At 41.7% G+C, this 15141-nt stretch overlaps 1 long non-coding RNA gene across 1 annotated transcript; it reads left to right on the top strand.

The window, feature by feature from the left end:
• Nucleotides 1-1835: 1835 nt before the first annotated feature.
• Nucleotides 1836-5603, top strand: LOC111825703. Its single transcript, XR_002828903.1, has 2 exons — nucleotides 1836-1890; nucleotides 5340-5603. It is a non-coding gene; the product is annotated as an uncharacterized LOC111825703 (long non-coding RNA).
• Nucleotides 5604-15141: the final 9538 nt, after the last annotated feature.

Consider the following 15141-nt stretch of genomic DNA (forward strand, 5'->3'; position numbering starts at 1 on the left):
TAGAGATATAGTTTAGGTTAAAGCTTGAAACCTATCTAGAGTTAGTAATGTACCAAGGATGGGGTAGTGGGAGGGGTCTGCTCTGAATGAAGACAATAAGAGGGAACTAAGTTTAGAGAATGAAAAACAGTAACAAAACTAACTCAAAGTACATCTGCTTTTTATTTTCACCATGCACCAGCACTTTGAAATCATGTCAAGTGATCAAATATTCCTCTTCCCAAAATCTTTTGTTAGTCTAAGTTCTAAACCAGGGGTGAGGAACGGCGGGCCATATAAGGCCTGAGGAATCATTTGGTCTGGCCCTGCCAAGGCATTAGGGATGAGTTAATTAAATGTTTGACCAAATATAGAAGGTTAATTTTTAAGTTGATAATTTCATATGATGTTATAAATATCCAAATTGCCCTCGGTCTCTTTCTAAATAATTTTGTGGTTACACTGTCAGTTTTAATGATAAGCTTCCAATTAGCACATTTTTGCATTCTACATGGATACAAAATTTAATTTGGAATCAGCCTCCAAGACACTCAGACTCAGATGCTTTCTTGTTGTTGCCGTTAATCCTCACCCAAGGATAGTTTTCCATTGATTTTTAGAGAGAGTGGAAGGGGGAGGGGGGAGACAGAGAGAGAAATATTGATGTGAGAGAGATACATCAACTGGTTGCCTCCTGCATGAGCCCCAATCAGGGCTGGGGATTGAGCCTGCAACTGAGGTACATGCCCTTAACTGGAATGGAACCCGGGACCCTTCAGTCCGCAGGCCGATGCTCTATCCACTAAGCAAAACCAGCCAGGGCTCACATTTGTTTTTAAAGTAAGTTCATAATGGTTCAGAATTGTTTGAGTTTACTACAGGGGTCTCCAACCCCTGAGCTACTAAATATTTTGCATTTAAACAGAATTTTTTGATATAAGTAATAACAGATGAAAAAAGAATTGAGTTTCTTCAATTCTGTCATTTTACATGATTAAATGGAGTCCTTATCTGTGTTTAAAATTTTAAATTCAGGGACATTTGAAAGCTGCTAAAATCAATTTTAAAGAAACAGATATGTAATGTCTAAAATTTATCGTTAAATGGGACTTTTGTGAATCTTTGCCAAGCTTATCTTTTTGTTTAAGACTTTTTCTAACTATTTGTAGATATGTTGCTTTTATTTGAAAGAAACTTATAAAAATTAAAGTCAATAGAAAAAGTTCTTGCCTGGCCGTCATGGCTCAGTGGTTGAGTGTCAACCTATGAACCAGGAGGTCACGGTTCGATTCCCGGTCAGGACACATGCCCGAGTTTCAGGCTCAATCCCCAGTGTGGGGCATGTAGGAAGCAGCAGATTGATGAATCCATCTCATCATTGATTTTTCCCTCTCTCGCTCTGTCTCTCTCTCTCTCCAATCAACAGTGAGTAAAGATAAATTGACAAATCTGGCTATATTCTCTATTAAATATGGGTATATTAAGATCAATTTTGATGAAGTCATTGACAAATATGCAGAAATTAAGGATAAAAAATAAAATGTTATTCATTACTGCAACAGAACAATATGTAAATATACATTTCTTTCCCCTTTAAAAAATAAACTCATTAAAAGTATTAATCCTTTATTTTTTATTTTTCCATACTGTGATACTTATTTATTTATTCTTTGTTCTATTTTCAACAAAAGAAGATTCTCAACCCATGCATATATGACAAAGAAGCCAAGAACATATGATGGGGGAAGGGCTGTCTCTTTAATAAATGGTGTTGAGAAAATTGTACAGTCACATGCAAAAGAATGAAACTGGACCATTATCTTACACCATATACAAAAATGAACTGAAAATGGATTAAAGGCTTGAACATAAGACCTGAAACCGTAAAACTCCTAGAAGAAAACACAGATGGTAAGTTCTTTTACATTGGTCTTAGTGATGATTTTTTTGATATGACACCAAAAGCAAAGACAACAAAACAAAAGCAAAAATAAACAAATGGGACTATGTCAAACTAAAAAGCTTCTGTACAGCAAAGGAAATCATCAACAAAATGAAAAGGCAAACCTACCAATTGGGAAAAAATATTTTCAAATCATGTATATGATAATGGTCTAATAATTAAGATATATAAACAACTCATACAACTCAATATCAAAACAACAAATAATCTTATTTAAAAATGGGCAGAGGAGCCCGGCTGGCATGGAGCAGTGGTTGATTCCTGGGTTCGATTATGACCAGGTTGCGGCCTCGATCTCCAGTGTTGGGCATGTAGGAAACAACCAATCAATGATTCTCTCTCATCATTTATGTTTCTCTCTCTCTCTCTCTCTCTCTCTCTCTCTCTCTCTCTCTCTCTCTCCCTTCTTCTCTGAAATCAATAATAATAATAATAATAAAAATGGGCAGAGGACCTGGATAGACATTTTCCCAAAGAAGACAAACAGATGGCAAACAGGTACATGAAAAGGTGCTGATAATTACCAGGGAAATGCAAATCAAAATCACAATGAGATATCACTTCACACCTGTTAGAATAGCTATTATTAAAAAAACAACAAGCAACAAATGTTGGCAAGGATGTGGAGAAAAGGGAACCCTGGTGCACTGTTGAGAGGAATGAAAATTGATGCAGCCACTATGGAAAACAGTATATGGAGGTTCCTCAAAATATTAAAAATAGTACTATCATATGATCCAGAAATTCTGCTTCTGGGTATTTATCCAAATAAAATGAAACACTAATTCAAAAGGATATATGTATCCCTATGTTCACTGCAGTATTATATACCATAGCCATCATATGAAAACAACCCCAATGTCCATCAATAGATGATTGGATAAAGAAAATGTGGCATTTATATACAATGGAATATTATTCGGCCATAAAAAGAAGGAAATCTTACCATTTGTGACACAAGGGGTGGAACTTAAGTGTATTATGCTAATGGAAATAAATCAGACAGACAAAGACAAATGCCAGGTGATTTCACTTATATATGGAATCTAAATAAACAAACAAAAACCAAACTCATAAGTACAAAAAACATTTCTTTTTCAATTACAGTTTACTTTCAATATTATTATGTATTGGTTTCAGGTGTACAGCATAGTGGTTAGACAATCATATATTTTACAAAGTATTCCCCCAATATTTCCTATACCCACTTGGCACCATACATAGTTATTGCAATATTATTGATTATATTCCCTATGCTGTACTTTACATCCCCATGATTATTTTGAAATGACCAATTTGTACTTGTTAATCCCTCCACCTTATTTACCCAGTCTCCCAATACTCCTCCTCTCTGAGAACCACTGGTCTGCTCTATAGAGAACATATTGATGATAGCCAGGAGCAGGGGGTAAGGGGTGGGCAAAAAGGGCGAAGGTGGTCAAAAGGTATAAACTTTCAGTTATAAAATAAATAAGTCCCGCCCTGGCCAGTGTACCTTAGTTGGTTGGAGCATTGTTCCATGCACTGGAAGGTTGTGGATTGATTCCCCATCAATGGCACATACCTAGTTTGTGGGTGTGATCCCCAGTCAGGGCGTGCATAGGAGGCAAGGGATCACTCTCTCTCTCTCTCCCCCTCCCTCCCTCTCTTTCTTCCTCTCTAAAATCAATTAAAAGAAAAGAAATAGCCCTGGCTGGTTTGGCTCAGGGGATAGAGCATTGGACTGCGGACCGAAGGTCCCCAGGTTCGATTCCGGTCAAGGGCACATGCCTGGGTTGCAGGCTCGATCCCCAGTTGGGGGATGTGCAGGAGGCAGCCAAGCAATGATTCTCTCTCATCATTGACGTTTCTATCTCTCTCTCCCTCTCCCTTCCTCTCTGAAATCAATAAAAATATATTTTAAAAAAAAATAAAAAAATAAAAAAATAAAAAAATAAAAAAATAAAAAAATAAAAAAATAAAAAAAAATAAAAAAAAAAAAAAAAAAAAAAAAAAAAAGAAAAGAAATAAGTCCTGGGGATGTAATGTGCAGTATGGTAACTATAGTTAATAATATTGTATTGTATATTTGAAAGTTTTAAAGAAACTAGATATTAAAAGTTCTCATCACACACAAAAATATTTTTCTAACTACATGTGGTGATGAATGTTAACTAGACTTATTGTGGTAATCTACACTAATAAAAGACAAAGATGCTAACTGACCATACCTTCGCTATGCCCAGGCCACGCCCACCAGCCAATTAGAGCGACTATATGCAAATTAACCCAACCAAGATGGTGGCCCCAGCCACGGAGCTGGAGCAAGCAGGAGGCTTGGTTGCCCCAGTGATGGAGGAAGCCTAGCTTCCCGCCAGCTCTGGCCGGCTGTGGCCTCCACAAAAGGCAACAAAGTTTCAATTATAGAAGCTAAATAAATCCCAGATACCTGTTTCCAGCCAGCCTCCACTGGGAGCTTGGGTGGCTGGGGGCTGTGGCTAGCCTGCAAACAGCCATCAGTCCCTCACCCAGGATGGCCACACCCTCATGGGGTGAGGGTCCCTGCTGGGGGGCTTGACCAGCCTGGAAACAGCCATCAGCCCCTCACCCAGGCTGGCCAGGCACCCCAGCGGGGACCCCCACCCTGAAGGGGCTGTGGCCAACCTTCAAACAGCCATCAGTCACTCACCCAGGCTGGCCAGGCACCCCAGAGGGACCCCCCTCCCTGAAGGGGGTGTGGCCAGCCTGAAAACGGCCCTCAGCCCCTCACCCAGGCTGGCCAGGCACCCCAGAGGGACCCCTACCCTGATATGGGACACCCTTCAGACCAAACCAGCCGGCCCCCACCCATACACCAGGCCTTTGTCCTATATAATAAAAGGGTAATATGCAAACTGACCCTAACAGCAGAGCGACTGGGAATCACTGATCACTATGACACACACTGACCACCAGGAGGCAGACACTCAATGCAGGAGCTGCCCCTTGGTAGTCAGTGTGCTCCCACAGGGGGAGCTCTGCTCAGCCACAAGCAAGGCTGACGGCTGCCAGTACAGCGGTGGTGGTGGTGGGAGCCTCTCCTGCCTCCTCAGCAGTGCTAAGGATGTCTGACTGCAGCTAGGTCTGCTGCCCGCTGGCAAGTGGACATCCCCTGAGGGCTCCCGGGCTGCCAGAGGGATGTCTGACTGCCAGTTTAGGCCCAATCCCCCAGGGAGCGGGCCTAAGCCAGCAGGTGGACATCCCCCAAGTGGTCCCAGACTGCGAGAGGGCACAGGCCGGGCTGAGGGACCCTCCTGAGTGCACAAATTTTTGTGCACTGGGCCTCTAGTCATTTTATAATATACACAAATATTGAATCATTATGTTGTAAACCTGAAACTAATATAATGTTGTATGTCAATTATCTATATCATAAAAGGCCTGTGGTCATGACACCGTCACGGCATCACGACCAACTACCGGACTCACCAGGAGGTGCATTGATGGGTCCCACGGCAGCCGTGGCGGGCGGGACTTCTGGAGCATTGTGGGCCACCAGCAGCGTCTGCGGAGTATGTGAGGCTTCATGGGGTGGCAGACATGGCCCTGATGGCAGATTAGGCCTAGGGGGCCCTACACGCGCACGATTTAATCGTGTGCTGGGCCTCTAGTATCTCAATAAAAAAAGTTCTCACTGTCTGCACTTATTTTCTGACATTATGATTATTCATTTCATTTTCTGCTCTTTACTAAAAATAATTTTCCATCTAGAGGAAAAATGTGTTTACAAAATGAACCAATTCTGGTATCAAATACACTAAGTACACCTCTGCCCATAGGAAAAAATTTTAATATTTTAAGAATGAGCTTAAGAATGTTCTCCTTTCCTGAACACACCCTGTCTCTAAATTTATGGCACTTTACTTATTTATATTTTATTCTGAATCATTCACCAATTTGTACATCTTATAAAATACCTTAACTCCCCTACATAGACTGCAAATTGCATGTAATAGAAAATCAATGAACATAAATGTAATAAACATTCTATTCTTACTGCATCCTAACTTGACCAAAAACTAAATTTGAATTTTAGAAGGAAGGTTAAGCACTGAAATGTAATGATTCCAAATTTAGCTGATCATGTTCTGAGGCAACTCCATCCTTAATTTAAAAAAATAATTATTATAACAGTTGTACTCTCTACCTCTGTGACATGTCTCTGGTACCACCCATATCACATATCCACAATTCATCTCTGATTTAAACTGTATTTGTGTTAGGTCATTCCAATTCACTTCACACTGCCAGTCTCCTACTCAAATATTTCTGCATTCTGCCCTAAGGTCTTCTTTAGACATAATGGGAGCTTGCTCAGCCCATTTGGCAAGCGCAGCTCATATGAGTGGAGAATTTTTTTAAAATATATCTTTATTGATTTCAGAGAGGAAGGGAGAGGGAGAGAAAGATAAAAACATCAATGATGAGAGAGAATCATTGCTTGGCTGCCTCCTGCATGCCCCACACTGGGGATATTGCCCGCAAGCCGGGCATGTGCCCTTGGCCGGAATCGAAACCCAGGACCCTTCAGTCTGCAGGCCGATACTCTACCCACTGAGCCAAACTGGCTAGGGCATGAGTGGAGAATTTAACCCATATCTGAGGAACCTTTGTTAAGCTTGACATGGCTTCAATTAACTTGTTGAAAATTGTGTAACCATATATTACATGGGGATACTCAAACCTGAAGTCAGTAAATGAACTGAACTATAAGCATGGTACAGCCAAATTAGCAAAAAGCAATTGCCCTGACACATAACACATTGATTGCTCAATCTCTTGGTAAATATGGCATCATCTGCATGGAAGATCTGATTCATGAGATCTATACTGTTGGAAAATACTTCAAAGAAACCAACAACTTCTTGTGGCCCTTCAAATGATCTCTCCATACTATGGTATTTATTTATTTATTCTTTGTTCTATTTTCAACAAAAGAAGATTTGCAACCAATGCATATGTGGTCAATTAATTTATGTCAAAGGAGCCAAAAATATACAATGGAGAAAGGACAGTCTCTTTAATAAATGGTGTTGAGAAAATTGTACAGCTACATGCAAAAGAATGAAACTAGAAAAGAATGAAGAGAGAATTTACTGGCTAGTTACTCCTGTGTCCTGTCTCCCATTGTCAAAGTTTGCCCCTAAAGAGTTATGCTTTCCAGTCATTTGGCCTCTCCTGTACTTCCTGGACAAGCAAGATCTCATACTCTGTAGTATTATCCTTCAGCTGAGTCTGGACTTTATGGGAGGAGTCAGATACTTCAAGATTCAGTTGTGAAACCAGTTGGATCCATTGGAGTCTGTAGAATTGGTCATGGGGCAGTAGCTGGGGCTGAGCAAGCAGCTGAGGGCCAGTAAGACTAGTGGAAAATCATAGGCAATGCATAAAAAGTGTCAAATACACTCCTAAATCTATAATAGTGGCCTTGACAGTTCCATTTAGATGGTCTACAGGCATCTCAAGCTCAACATGACAAATATTTTCAAACATTTTTCTTACAATGTATTACATACCCATAGAAACGTTTTTTAATCCGCACCCAAGGATATGTTTATTGATTTTAGAAAGGAAGGAAGGAAGAGAGAAAGAGAGGGAAAGAAAGAAAGAGAAACATCAATGTGAGAGTGAAATATCGATTGGTTGCCTCCTGCATGCCCCTGAGTGGGGATGGAACCCGCAACCTAGGTACATGCCCTGACTGGAAATCAAACCCACAACCTCTTGGTGCATGGGAAGACACCCCAACCAACTGAGCCATACCAGCCTGGGCCACAGAAAACTTTTTTAAAAAGCTACAGGGAGAGAGAATATATTTGCAATACATAAAAGTTACAAAGGACCTATTCTAGAAAAATATATAAAAAGGTGCTTCAAATCATTAAAAAGTAGATATCTTATTTTTTGTGTATAAGATGCCCCATGTATAAGATGCCCCCCACTTTTCCAACCCAAAATTAAGAAATAAATATTTTAAACATAAAACAGAAAACATTTTTATTTAGTAATTACCTCAAGGTAATGTTTACATACTAGTACTATGATATTATGCAGCATATCACTTTATTCAACCTCATTTGCATCACTGCTCTCTTCTTCATCACTATTAGTTCCAGACATATTTCTTCAACTTCTATTGTATCACTGCTGTCTTCTGAGTCACTGCCTATATATGTGAGATCATCCTCATAAACTGGTGGCATTTTCTGAGCTAACTTTGTTCATGGTCTCATGGCCAACCCTTCTCTCCTCATGAAATTGAAGCACCATTTTGCCTTTCCTGTAAAATCAACAATGTTCATTTCGCTTGCAAACATTCTTGCCTGACATTGAATAAGCTTAGTTGATACACATAAGCCACTCAGGCACTGCTCCATAATCCAAGTCTTAAGCCTCTGCTCCAAGTTTGCCCATTTTGCTAGTTTTCCTCTTAAGGCCTTCTTTTTTTGGCATCTTAAGGAGTTGTTCTTCCTGTTTTCTCTGCTGTCTGCTCATACATTCAGTGGGAGGAGGTCCAAATTCTCTCTCTGCAGCTCTATGTCCATGCTCTTTTGCATAGCTGATTATACTCAGTTTGAATCTTGCAGAGTAAGATAATCGCTTACCGGTACTTATCTTTTTTGTTTTTTGACATCTTTATGGGCTCATACGTTCTGGTCCCTGTTGCATCTGCACACTCTCCACCTCCACCTCCAATTACGGCATCAGCTGATGTCAGTAACAATAATGCTCATGATTGGAGGAAGCCTGTTTGACAAGGTCCGAGCAACTACATACCTGCGCAGCTCCCTCCTTGGCTGACTACCATGTATAAGATGCCCCTTGATTTTCAATCTGATTTTAGAAAAAAATAGTGTCTTATACACGGAAAAATATGGTAACCCAGATGAAAAAAGAGGCAAAAGACTAACGTATTTCACAAAAAGAAAAATTCGGCCCAGGCCAGTGTTTCTAAGTGGTTAGAGCATTGGCCTTTGCACCAAAGGGTCATGGGTTTGATTCACAGTCAAGTGGTCTTGGAGTTCCAGGTTCAATCCCCAGCCCCAGTTGGGGCACATGTGGAAGGCAACCAATCGATGTGTCTCTCACATAGATGTTTCTTTCTTTCTCTTTCTCCCTCCCTTCCTTCCTCTCTCTATCTCTCCCTCTCTCCCTCTCTTCTACTCTCTCTGAAAACAAAAAAAAGTCAATGGAAAAAATATCCTCTAGTGAGAATTAACTAAAAAAAAAAAAGAAAAGAAAAATCCAATGCCCATAAATACATGAAAATAGCTCAACTTAATTAGTGATCAGGAAAATTCACTGTAAATCATAATAATAATTCCACTTGTGGATAGAATATAGTGGAAAGGATAGACCAATGTTCTCTTGCAACAACTAGAAAAAAAATGTATAAATTGTAAAAATCATATTTTAAAATATATCAGTATTCATTTAGATGAATTAAAATTTCAGCGGGAAGAGCCCTCTCCAGGTAAGCTGACAATAGCCAATTGTTTTCTTTTCTCATTATACTTGCTGATTCTAAGCACAGACAGAGGAATTGGGCTTAGCTTATTCAGAAGACTTCCTTGGGAGAAAAAGAAACAAAAAACCATTTGATAGTCACAGTGGCTGGCATAATGAATTGGAATTTAGAAGCACCTCAAATGTGTAACCAGTTTATCACATGGGGGGGTTTTCTGACAGAACAGATCAGAAAGCTGGTGAGCCTGGGCCGGGGAGGCTGAGTAAAATCTCATGGTACATAGGATACAGAGTCTCACTAAAGTGAATGGGCCTGCAATAAACACACAACAGGTTTCCCTCTCAAGAAAACTGCCAGAGCCCTGGCCGGTTTGGCTCGGTGGATAGAGCGTCGGCCTGCGGACTGAAGGGTCTCAGGTTCGATTCCAGTCAAGGGCATGTACCTTGGTTGCGGGCACATCCCCAGTGGGGGGTGTGCAGGAGGCAGCTGATCGATGTTTCTAACTCTCTATCCCTCTCCCTTCCTCTCTGTAAAAAAATCAATAAAATATATTTAAAAAAAGAAAAGAAAAATAAAACTGCCAGATTTTAAATGTACATGAGGAGAGAAACAAAAGAATTAAGTTCAAAACTTCAAAGATTCCATAGAAATTTTAGAGCTGAGGAGACAGAGACTAATCAGACTTTTAATCAAAAGCCTGGGCCCAGCTGGCATGGCTCAATGGTTGAGCGTTGATATGAACCAGGAAGTCATGGTTTGATTCCCTGTCAGGGCACATGCCTGGGTTGCTAGTTCAATCCCCACTGGGGGAGGGGAGGGGGTGTGTGCAGGAGGCAGCCAATCAGTAATTCTCTCTCATTGATGTTTCAATCTCTCTCTCCCTCTCCCTTCTTCTCTGAAATCAATAAAAATATATTTTTAAAAAAACAACAACCCTGGGATGGTTGCACTTGAGGATGGGATCTGGGCTGAAAAGATAGAGTAAAATTTATTTGTGTTTCATGGTGTTCAAACCTTTGACTAAAACTCCAGTGGTGTTTCAGACTTCTCCCAGAGAAGGTCAATACTGCAGACCTATGAAGCTTTCAATGAAAAGCTCAGAAGAGCCACCTCTAAAGAACAGGGACAAATCAGAGGTGGACAGGGCTTTACTAAAACTGCTTCTCAGCCCCACAGCTCAATTCCAGATTGTTCTAACATGATTTCACCTTACTCCATTTACTTAGAGAAAGAGTGAACTATATCTGGGATAAAATATCATAGCCAGTATTTTCTATGGTCCTATTTTATACAATGTCTACTTATAATTAAAAATAACACCAACAATCAGGACATAAAACAAACAGGCCAAAATGGGGAGTGAGCACAAGGGCTCCAGAGGTGCAACTGTGGACCATAGTGCCCCCACTCTCTCACTGGCGGTCATCACCACAATTCAGCTAAGCTCTTGGAATGTAATGTGATGGAGCAGAAAGCACCAGGGCAGAGCAGAAAGCACCAGGGGGCGGGGGGAGTGGGAGCAGGAGTTGTAAGACTGCGTAGGCTGGGGAGCCAGCTGCACCTGCACAGCAGTTCACACACTGTGGTTGGGTTTGATCCTCATAGTCAGTCAGTCTGAGGTCAATCTCACCCACAAATGAGCCAACAGCAATTAAGACTCAATAAGACTCAATTACAAAAGGAGGGCCCACATAACCCACACAAGAAACATTCCTAGAGCACCCATCTCAGCAGATCAAGGAGACCACACCACTGGACATCTACTATATAACACCACCCCACAAAAATTTAGAGTCACAGCAGATCTATCTAGTACATAGAAACAAACACAAAGAGACAGCTAAGCCCTGGCTGGTTTGGCTCATTGGTTACAGGGTCAGCCCAAGGACTGGGGGGTCATGAGTTCGATTCCCAGTCAAGGGCACATACTTCGGTTGCAGGCTTAATCCTGGCCAGGGTCAGGGCACATATGGGAGGCAACCAATTGATGAATCTCTCTCACATCAATATCTCTCTCTCTCTATCTCCCCCCTCCCTTCCACTCTCTCTAAAAATCAATGGAAAAAATATCCTTGGTGAGGATGAAAAAAGAGAGAGACAACAAAAACGAGGAGAAAAAAAAACAGGCCCCAAATGAAAGAACAGGGGGTGTCTACAGTAAAGGAGCTAAATGAAATGGAGGGACACAATCTATCAGATATAGAATTCAAAGTAATAGTTATAAGGATGCTCAAGGAATTTAGTGAAAACTACTCTCTTTCTATGCCCCTGATTCTATTCTATTCACCAGTTTATTCTGTTCGACAGATTTTTTTATTCACTTGATTTTTAGATTCACTGTTGATAGATATGTATTTGTTGTCACTTTGTTGTTCATAATTTTTATCTTTACCTTCTTCTTCTTCTTCCTCTTCTTAAAGGATACCCTTCAGCATTTCATATAATACTCGTTTGGCGGTGATGAACTCCTTTAGCTTTTTCTTATCTGTGAAGCTCTTTATCTGACCTTCAATTCTGAATGATAGCTTTGCTGGGTAGAGTAATCTTGGTTGTAGGTTCTTGGTATCATCACTTTGAATATTTCTTGCCACTCCCTTCTGGCCTGCATAGTTTCTGTTGAGAAATCAGCTGACATTTTATGGGTACTCCCTTGTACGTAACTGTTTTTCTCTTGCTGCTTTTAAGATTCTCTCTTTGTCTTTTGCCCTTGGCATTTTAATTATGATGTGTCTTGGTGTGTTCCTCTTTGGATTCCTTTTGTTTGGGGTTCTCTGCACTTCCTGGACTTGTAAGTCTATTTCTTTCACCTGAAAACGACCATCAGTCCCTCACCCAGGCTGCCCAGGCACCCCAGTGGGACACCCCACCCTGAAGGGGCTGTGGGCAGCCTGAAAATGGCCCTCAGCCCCTCACCCAGGCTGGCCACACCCCCATGGGTGAGGGTCCCTGCTGGGGGGCTTGGCCAGCCTGTAAACAGCCATCAGCCCTTCACCCAGGCTGGCCAGGCACCTCAGTGGGTAATATGCAAATTGACCCTAACAGCAGAAAGACTGGGAATGACTGGTCACTATGACACACACTGACCACCAGGGGGCAGATGCTCAATGCAGGAGCTGCTCCCTGGTGGTCAGTGCGCTCCCACAGGGGGAGCTTTGCTCAGCCACAAGCCAGGCTGATGGCTGCCAGCACAGCGGTGGTGGTGGGAGCCTTTCCCGCCTCCTCAGCAGCACTAAGGATGTCTGACTGCAGCTTAGGCCTGCTCCCCACTGGCAAATGGACATCCCCCGAGGGCTCCCAGGCTGCCAGAGGGATGTCTGACTGCCAGCTTAGGCTTGATCCCCCAAGGAGCGGGCCTAAGCCAGCAGGTGGACATCCCCGAGGGGTCCCAGACTGTGAGAGGGCACAGGCCAGGCTGAGGGACCCACCCGAGTGCACAAATTTTTGTGCACCAGACCTCTAGTGAGTAAATAAAAAGCTATGGTACATTTGCACAATGTAATACTATGCAGCTGTAAAAATGGAAGCATTTCTTACCCTTTGAGATGGAGGGGCCTGGAGAGTATTATGCTTAAGTGAAATAAGCCAGTCAGAGAAAGACAAGTATCACATCATGATCTCACTTATATGTGAAATTCAATAAACAAAATAAACTGATGAACAAAATAGATTCAGAGACACAGAAGCATGGAACACACTGAATAATCTTAGAGGAAAGGGTGGGGGGAGTGGGAAGAGATTAGCCCAAAGAATGTATATGCATACTAGAGGCCTGGTACACAAATTCATGCACAGGTGGGGTCCAGCTGGCCTGCCCCTATGGGGGCCAATTGGGGCCAGGTCAGCAGGGGGAAGGGGACGTGGGAGGTTGGCTGTCCAGGGAGAGGGGCCACAGGAGGTTTGGGGGTCCGATCGGGACCCTGATCGGACTGGTTGACTGCCGCAGTGCACATCATAGCAACCGATCATTCAGGTCATTCTGGTTGTTCTGGTTGTTCCATCATTCTGGTTGCTTGGCTTTTATATATATAGACTAGAGGCCTGGCACATGAAATTCGTGTGTGGGTACAGTCCCTAGGCCTGGCCTGCAATCAGGGCCATCTTCCCCGGCTGCCTGCAGCCATCCTGCCCTCCACCGCCACCGACCCCCAGTTCCCCATTTGCCATTGGGCAATCAGAGCCTGACGGCCAGGGGAAGGGACGAAGAGGTTGGCCATTCCCACCCGCTCACCAGCCCCGCCCTCACCGCAGGTCGCCCTCTGTGTGTGGGGTGACCAGTGGGGTGGGGGCCTTGGGCTGGCGTTGTCTGCATCACCCACCACCCATCCCCGGTTCTCTGTTTGCCATCAAAGCCTGCCGGCTAGAGAAAAGGACCAAGAGGTGGTCAGTGTGCTTCATAGTGACTGGTCAAGCAGTCGTTCTGGCTGTTCTGCTGTTAGGGTCAATTTGCATATTACCCTTTTATAATATAGGATATGCACAACTCATGGACACAGATAATAGTATGATGTAGGCCTGGGAGAGGGGATTAGGGTGATGGGGGTATTGGGGGGAAAAGGGGACATCTGTAGTATTTTCAACAATAAAGATAAATTTTTTTAAAAAATAAAAAGAATTGACAAAAGAATTGAACAAATACTACTAAAAAAAGATATCCAAATGGCCAATAAGAATCAACATCATTCTCATCAGGGAGATGTAATTTAAAGCTACAGTGAAATCCCACTTTGCATCTATAATAACAGCGAGTAATGAAAAATAAGAACATTGGGTATTGATGAAGATGTGGATCACCCAGAACTCTTATACATTGCTGGTGAGCATGTAAATTGGTATAATCACTTTAGAAAACTTTTTGGCACTATCTACTAAACCTAAACATCCAAATTTACTCCAAGAAAATGCACCCAACAGAAATAAATGGATTTATCTATCAAAGAATGAAAACAACATATCAACTATGTAAAAAATGTCTATAGTACTTTTGTTTTATTGTAGCAAAAAAGTGAAAACAATGTAAGTGGATAAACATCTGTAATAAAATTAGAGGAGAGACTACACAGCTATAAGATAACCTAGTACTACATACATTAACACAGCTGAATCTCGCAAATATTACGTTGAGTTAAAAAAGAGAGTCTAAGAAGAATATGAGAACAGGCACAACTAATCTATGGTAATATAAACTAGAATAGTGTTTCCATGGATGAGGGGTGGTTATAGAGAGGGAAAGGGTATGAGAGAACCTGGGGTGGTGGAAATGTTCTAAATCTTAATCTGGGTGATAGTTTAAAAGGTGTTCATATATTAAAAATTCATAGAGTTGTACACTTAATTCATTTTGCTCTATGTATATGATAGCTCAATGAAAAGTTATACTATGGCCACTATTAAACTGTCTGAAATATGTCTTATTCAGAGTAACATTTTTAATTATAGGATTTCATTGAAGATACTTTTGACCTGAACCTTGCCTTTCAGACAAGGCTCCTGTTTACTTACTATACCTAAATATTCAATGGGTTTTAAAAAATAATATACCACACACTGAAACTCTTTGCTTTTGCAAATACTGTTTCCTGCCTGGAACATCCTTTGCATTCTCTTATCCTACCCCAAAATTTCCCTAGAAATTTACATAAAAATCTAAGTCTTAATTCAATCAGCATCTTGTCAAAGCCACCTCAGGCACAATTAGGAACCTCCTGCTATGTTC

This window comes from Myotis lucifugus, unplaced genomic scaffold (assembly GCF_000147115.1).
Source record: "Myotis lucifugus unplaced genomic scaffold, Myoluc2.0 scaffold_37, whole genome shotgun sequence".
NCBI classification, from domain to species: Eukaryota; Metazoa; Chordata; class Mammalia; order Chiroptera; family Vespertilionidae; genus Myotis; species Myotis lucifugus.